This window comes from Macaca mulatta, chromosome 17 (genome assembly GCF_049350105.2).
Source record: "Macaca mulatta isolate MMU2019108-1 chromosome 17, T2T-MMU8v2.0, whole genome shotgun sequence".
Lineage (NCBI taxonomy): Eukaryota > Metazoa > Chordata > Mammalia > Primates > Cercopithecidae > Macaca > Macaca mulatta.
The window spans coordinates 60646965-60653923 of NC_133422.1; positions in this window are offsets into that span (position 1 = coordinate 60646965).

Below are 6959 nucleotides of genomic sequence, written 5' to 3' on the forward strand. Positions count from 1 at the left end.
CCTCACAGAATGTGCTACAAGGGTGTGGCTCATCTGTTCTGCCACTTTGCAGGCTCAAATGCCGTAGGGGAGAGGGAACACCGAGAGGCAGGTGCAGGAGCCCAGACAAGTATCCCTGGGCTCTGACACCATGACAGTGTCCAGGTATGGGTGTCTGTAACTCCTGAAGCCCAAATAGACATGTGTTACAGTATGCTCTTTTAGCCATGCTGTTCACAGATGGCTTAAGTGTTAAACAGGTCAGTGGACCCTCTGCCTTTTCACAAGGACAGAGGGCCAGGTTGACAATTTTCTTTATCCTGAGCTCTTGTCCGGTGTCCAGGAAAAATGAGGTCACACATGGACTTAAAGGATGAATGCAGCGGTTTTATTGAGTGGTGGAGGTGACTCTCAGTAGGATGGATGGGGAGCTAGAAAGGGATGGTGTGGAAAGATGACCTTACCCTAGAGCTTGGCTGTCCAGCTGCCGATCTCCTCTCTGACTGCCCCCAGTCAAATGCTTCTCAGTGTTCAGACGTTCCTTCTCTTTTCCCTGCCACGCCTTTCTGCTGTTCTGCTCTTCTGTTCATCTCCTCATCTAGCCAGGGGCTTGGGATTTATATGGGTACAAGAGAAGGGGGCGCATAGCAGGCCAAAAGGCAACTTTGAGGCATGAAAAGAAGAGTGCCTGTTCTCATTTAGGACTGTGGGTTTCCAGGCTTGAGGGTGGGGCTTTTACTGGGAAACCACCTTCTTATGCCCAGTATTTCTCTGTCTCCTGTCCGTTTGAAAACAGATTTAAACTCAGGCTTTTAGGTTGTGAGTCAGGTCTTCCTACTTCACTAGGAGGCCTCCTAGTAGAGGACTTGGTTGTAGTAATGCTGGAAATGAAGGACTGAATAAAGGATCAAGCAAATAGTTTTTGTTTAAAATTTCAGCATAATTACTGTTACATAAAATATTATATTACAGTCTCAAAATTTGAAAGGATAAAAATTTACATTGCAGACTTCAATTTTGAGGCTTAATAATATATTATGTTAATTCAGAATAGTTTGAACTTTCAATTCAACTATTTTCATTTTGACTTCTACTATTTAAAATTTGATCCTGTATTACAATTATATTTTCTTGGCAAAAATAACAAATCAATGTTAAATTATCTTCTTCCTTGACAACTCCATAATTCATATTATATTACCTCTCCTACTTGGGATGTCAGAGAATCAGTCACTGGACCATTTCAGAGCTTCATTTTTATAAACAATATACTTGGATTGATATAAGTCTTTCAGGGGTCATGTTTTCTCTATACTATTTTCCCTTTGTTATCCCAGAGTTTTCACGAATCTCATATATTTTTGTTTAATTATACCCTCTCTTACCTGCTTACTCTTAGGATCCATTCTTGGATTTTATTGCACATTCAAACACCTTAAACTAAAAATGCTACCAAAAAACACAAACCCCAAAGATTGGATTGCTGATATTCACAGCACATTCTTGGCTTTCCTGAACTCTTGAAAAAAAAAAAAAAAAAAAAAAGACATTTCTTAGAAAGAGTCTTTAAGCATAAATTTGTGAAGATCTTCTAATGACATAACTGACTTGTTCTTTCCAAAGCAAATGTTTTGTAATAATTTCTATATGATTTTACAGTGATATCATTTCCTGCCAACCAGTCTCTCTGTTTCCAGCATTATTCTAGATAATATGCAACAACTACCTTTTCCTTTGAGATACACTTGGCAGACATTGGAAATCGAAGGCAGTTTTTAATTTCAGAACCAATGATAAAAATCATTAAGAGTATTGAACAGATATTAAATGTCAGGCATTTCTGTAAGTTCTCTTTTTTACCTGGGTCATCTTATTCAATTATTGGAGCAGTACTGTTCAGTAGGTGATATATTATCTCCATTTTACAGATGAAGAAGCTCAGGCACCCAGAGTTTAAGCAACTTTTCAAAAGCTCTTAAGCAGGTAAATTACAAAGTAGGACATTCAAGCCAATCCAATAGCCAACAGATTAACTACTACTTTATGTTTCCTCAAATGAGCAGTAGTCAGATCTTACAATATCTTGGGATTTTAAAGTTTCTGGTGAAATCTATGAAGGTGAGTATTTGGGTAGGGTTTTGTTATTACTTCACACAAGTGTTTTGAGGTCCAAATAAAATTTATTTGAAAGTATATTTTAAACATGGTGCACATTTTGTCACTATCAGAATTTTAAATAATAGATCCTTTCATCAAAGCTATCCTTTAGTTTTTGAAATGTCATTATCAAGTTCAATGTTTTCATTCTACTCATTTTAATCTAAGTTGATGTTGAACATTTTGAATAACAAATTGCTCGAAAGTATGCACTGTACTTTCAAAACAGAACTAGATATTTCCTTTTAATTTCCCTGTGAATATCTCTTTATTTCTAAAAATGTTGAGTATTGAAATAAAGGGTTGTTAAAATACATAGCAAAAATCAAAGCAATGTAAACAAATTAAAAGGTGTCTGTGAAGGGAATATAGTTATCATTATTATACACAAACTTTAGTTCTAAATCTTGAGCTCTTTTATACTCCACAATTTCATAAGTCATTTGATATAATGGAGGAAAAGATACTAATTTTTAAGGGATACAAAATTTTAAGGCTCTATATTTCAAAATGAATTTCTCATACGGCACCTAGTTTATGAATATTGAGTTGCAAAATAAATATCTTCCATTTTTACTTTTAGAATGTGCATAGTGATTTAGCATTCATAGCCAGTGGTTTATCTACATGGACTGTTATGAAGAATATACTAAGGGGAAGAGCAAAAGTAAGCTTTCTTATGATGGAACATGACACAAGGCTAAATGTAAACTATATAGTGACATTGTGGGTTACATATCCATTACCTGTATAGCTTAAGTGTTACTTCTCTGGGACAAAAAATACTTACGAAGAATTATTATATTCATTTTATAGAAATACATGATTTATAGATGTTAAGTAGTGTGCCTAAATTAAGAATTGAATTCAGGTAGGTCTACCTTCAAGGCCACGTTCAGAGTTGTTGATGTTTGAACCAAGCTTGGAAGCATTACTAGAACTCTGCTGGGTAGAAATAGGGAAAACATACTATCCAGATAGAGAAACACATTTGCAAACCTCAAGACATGAGAGACCACCTTTTACTCAGGAACCTGATACTTCTTTGTATTGGTGGAGTAAGATGAGACTTCCATTCCAGAAATAGATCATGCAGAAAGTTCTTAGAAGCCTGGATTTTATCCTGAAATTCATGGGAAAACATTCATAGATGTTATAGATTATATAGGAAGTAGGAAAGAAAAGAAGTTAGAGCTAAATCAATAAATAACATACTAAAGTAAAATAAAATAAAATTGCTGATAGAATTGATGTCCCAGCTAAAGTCATCATATTCCATAAATGTTTAAAGGTGTGAACCCTACATTCCCCTTTTTTACTAGCAGAGTTCAAAAGTCTAAGTGTGCGAGTAGTGATATCAGCTTGTGGAACTGGATAGGATGTGTATAGGATGGATGCAGCAGTAAAACAAGGTATTCAGGGAATTTTAAGATAAAAGAGATAGAATAGGTAGTAAGGTTGTGAGCCAAAGGCATGAGAGGAAGTAGAGGAAAATCAGGGGATGGATGACAGACTGCAATGTAATTAATTAAAGTATGAGCAGTGTCAGAGATGCTTAGCAGACACAGGTGGATGCTGAGTACAGAGCCGAGGAACACTGTGCTATGACACACCAAATCCAAAACGTGGGTCTAGCAACCAAAGGATTCGTTGTCTTATTTCCCTGAAATGTAAGCAAACCTCCCCTGGATAAAGGAAGAAGACTTTAATACAATGGAATGTTTTCAGGGAGGAAGATGTTTTTAATTTATGTTATATTGGTCAGCAAACTAATCACTCTCCTAACACAGAAGGGCAGAGCTGCCAAGTCCTTTTTATATTCTGAAGTCTTTGACAATATATGCCAAAATAGTGTGTAGAAAAGCTATAGAGTGTTGCCTCCCAATAATCTTGCAAGTAAATTTTTTTCCAGGTCACAATAAGTTATGAGTTGTATCCATGTAACTTGCTTTCTACTCGAGCTACCCATAATAACAGCAGAAGTTAAGATAGAGGAGTAGATTATAAATAAAGTCACCAAGACCTTTAAGGGTTTGTAGAGAGTGATCTGAATTTCAAGGTAAATCATGAAATCCCAGAACAGAAAGGTACAGCAAATTTTCTTAGAAAAAACAGAAAGCAATACCCATAAAATAAGACCTTTTTGTTGTTGTTCATACCGACTTTATTCACAATACCTGGAAATCAGAAACAATCCAAACATCCTTCCACAGGTGAATGATCAAACAGGTGGTGCCACATGCACACCACAGAACGCCACGCAGCCACAGAAAGGAATGAACCACTGATACACAAAACAACTTGGAAGGAGCTCTGGGGAATTATGCTGAGTGAAAAAAAAGAAAATCTCAAAAAAGTCATTCTCATTCTTTCACATGAGAATCCTGTTGTCTACAAAGCCAGACATTAAAAAGGTTTACAGAAATCTAAGGCAATGTCGCTCTTTTCACTATTACGTTTAAAAAATATACTCATATTTTACTAAGAAAGGTTTTGTTTATATTAACATGTAAGGGATTATTATTGCCTTAAAAATAAACTAATAAATACTAAAACAAGATCTTCATTGCACAATAAATAAAAGAAGAAATTCCTATTTTAGCAGTCCTCACCTCCAACCATATCACATTAACTTGAGTTTTAGTGGTATGTGTACTGGAGTATTTAGTGGGAAGTATACTTTGAAATGTATCAAAAATTAAGAATATGGATGGATAGAGGGAAAAAGACATGAGTAAGCAAACATAATAAAATATTAATAGGACCATCAAGGTAGTGGTTATATAGTGTTCAGTAAAAATTATTTCAATGATTTTGCATGCCTGAAAACTTTCTTATAATATGCTGAAAAACAAAACAAAAATATCCAATGGTGAAGGGGATATTTGTTTTCTTACTTGCTCCACTACCGACTTTTTGAGACATTGTGTAATCATAGAATTAATACAACAGGGTCTAGACCTTTGCTATGCTAGAAGTCATTTCAGCTGTTTTGTCAACACTCTGGATATTTTCCTTGGTTCAGATCTTAGCTTCTTTGACCTGGAACATTATAGCCTCAGTGTAGACTTCATTGGGCATCACAGCTATGGTAGCACCTTGGACAGAAGCTGAGAATTTTTACTGACAATAACTGTAGACATAATAAGGGCAAACCAGACTGAGAGGAGTTATCACATGAGCCAAAGGGTTAGTCTGGGGAACACTTTAGTTACCTGCCCTTGAAGACTCTCAAATCCTTTTGGAAGAATCTGATGATATCAAGAATTCCTAAAGATGTGAGAAAGGAGTTATAAGCATACTAATTTATGGTTATAAATATGTTGCCTAACCTGGTTTGACCTAGGACTCACTACTCATAAAAGTTATTTAAAATATCCATGAACTCAGAAGAATGTTCGCGGTGTCTTCCGCCATGATTGTACGTTTCCTGAGGCCTTCCCCAGCCAGGCAGAACTGTGAGTCTATTAAATGTCTTCCCTTTATAAATTACCCAGTCTTGAGTATGTCTTTATTAGCAGCATGAGAACAGAATAATACAGAGTTCAACTTCATTAAGGTAGGTTCTAACTAAGGCTAAAGTTGGAGTGAATAATACAAGATGTGGTCAAAAAAGAAGGGAATTTGAATGCAGTGAGATGGGTATCAGAACCCACAGTGTATAGAACAGGAAAGAAGATCAAATGGGAGAGCTTCATAAGTCAAAGTTCACCCAAAGTAGAATAGGGACAGAAATGTTGGTGGATATGAGCTTTGATTAAATATTTCATTCTAAACCATAAGCTTCATGAATGTAATGCTAATCATGTTGTCTTCATCTCTATACCTCCAGTACTGGCCATAGTGCTTGAAATTGCAGGCAGATTTACCATGAAGAAAATGAAATCTTTAAGCTTCAGGGTCTCTTCCTTACACAGATCCCTTCCAAGGCCTTGGGAGGGGCCCCAAGCAATGTGTTCACAAGTTCATATGCTTCTGATAAACATTCATCTTTTCATAAAATATGTCCTTCTGTAATACTTTGTTAAAAACAGCCCTCAAAATTATATAAGCTCAGGCTTCTACAAATCTGAATCCATCACTGCCTAAGATGTAGTAGATATTTGGTTAATATTTTGGGATTAATGAATGAATAAAAAGGGAATTGAACGACAAGATTTATAAAAGAACTGAGAACTTTAAAACTTGGGAATGTTGGGCCGGGCGCGGTGGCTCACGCCTGTAATCCCAGCACTTTGGGAGGCCGAGACGGGCGGATCATGAGGTCAGGAGATCGAGACCATCCTGGCTAACACGGTGAAACCCTGTCTCTACTAAAAAAAAAAGTACAAAAAACTAGCCGGGCGAGGTGGCGGGCGCCTGTAGTCCCAGCTACTCGGGAGGCTGAGGCAGGAGAATGGCGTAAACCCGGGAGGCGGAGCTTGCAGTGAGCTGAGATCTGGCTGGCCACTGCACTCCAGCCTGGGTGACAGAGCAAGACTCCGTCTCAAAAAAAAAAAAAAAAAAAAAAAAAAAAAAAAAAAAAAACTTGGGAATGTATCTTACAATTGCTCAGTACCTTGCACATATTGCATAGGTACATAAAATACTTTCCTTAAAAAAATCACATTTTTTATATATATATATATAGAGAGAGAGAGAGAGAGAGAGAGAGAGAGAGAGAGAGAGAGACAGACAGGGTCTTGCTGTCACCCAGGCTGGAGTGCAGTGGCACAATCATAGCTCACTTCATCCTGGAACTACTCTTGGGATCAAGTGACCTTCCCATCTCATCCTCCTCCTGAGTAGCTGGGACTGTAGGTGCATGCCACAACACTCACCTA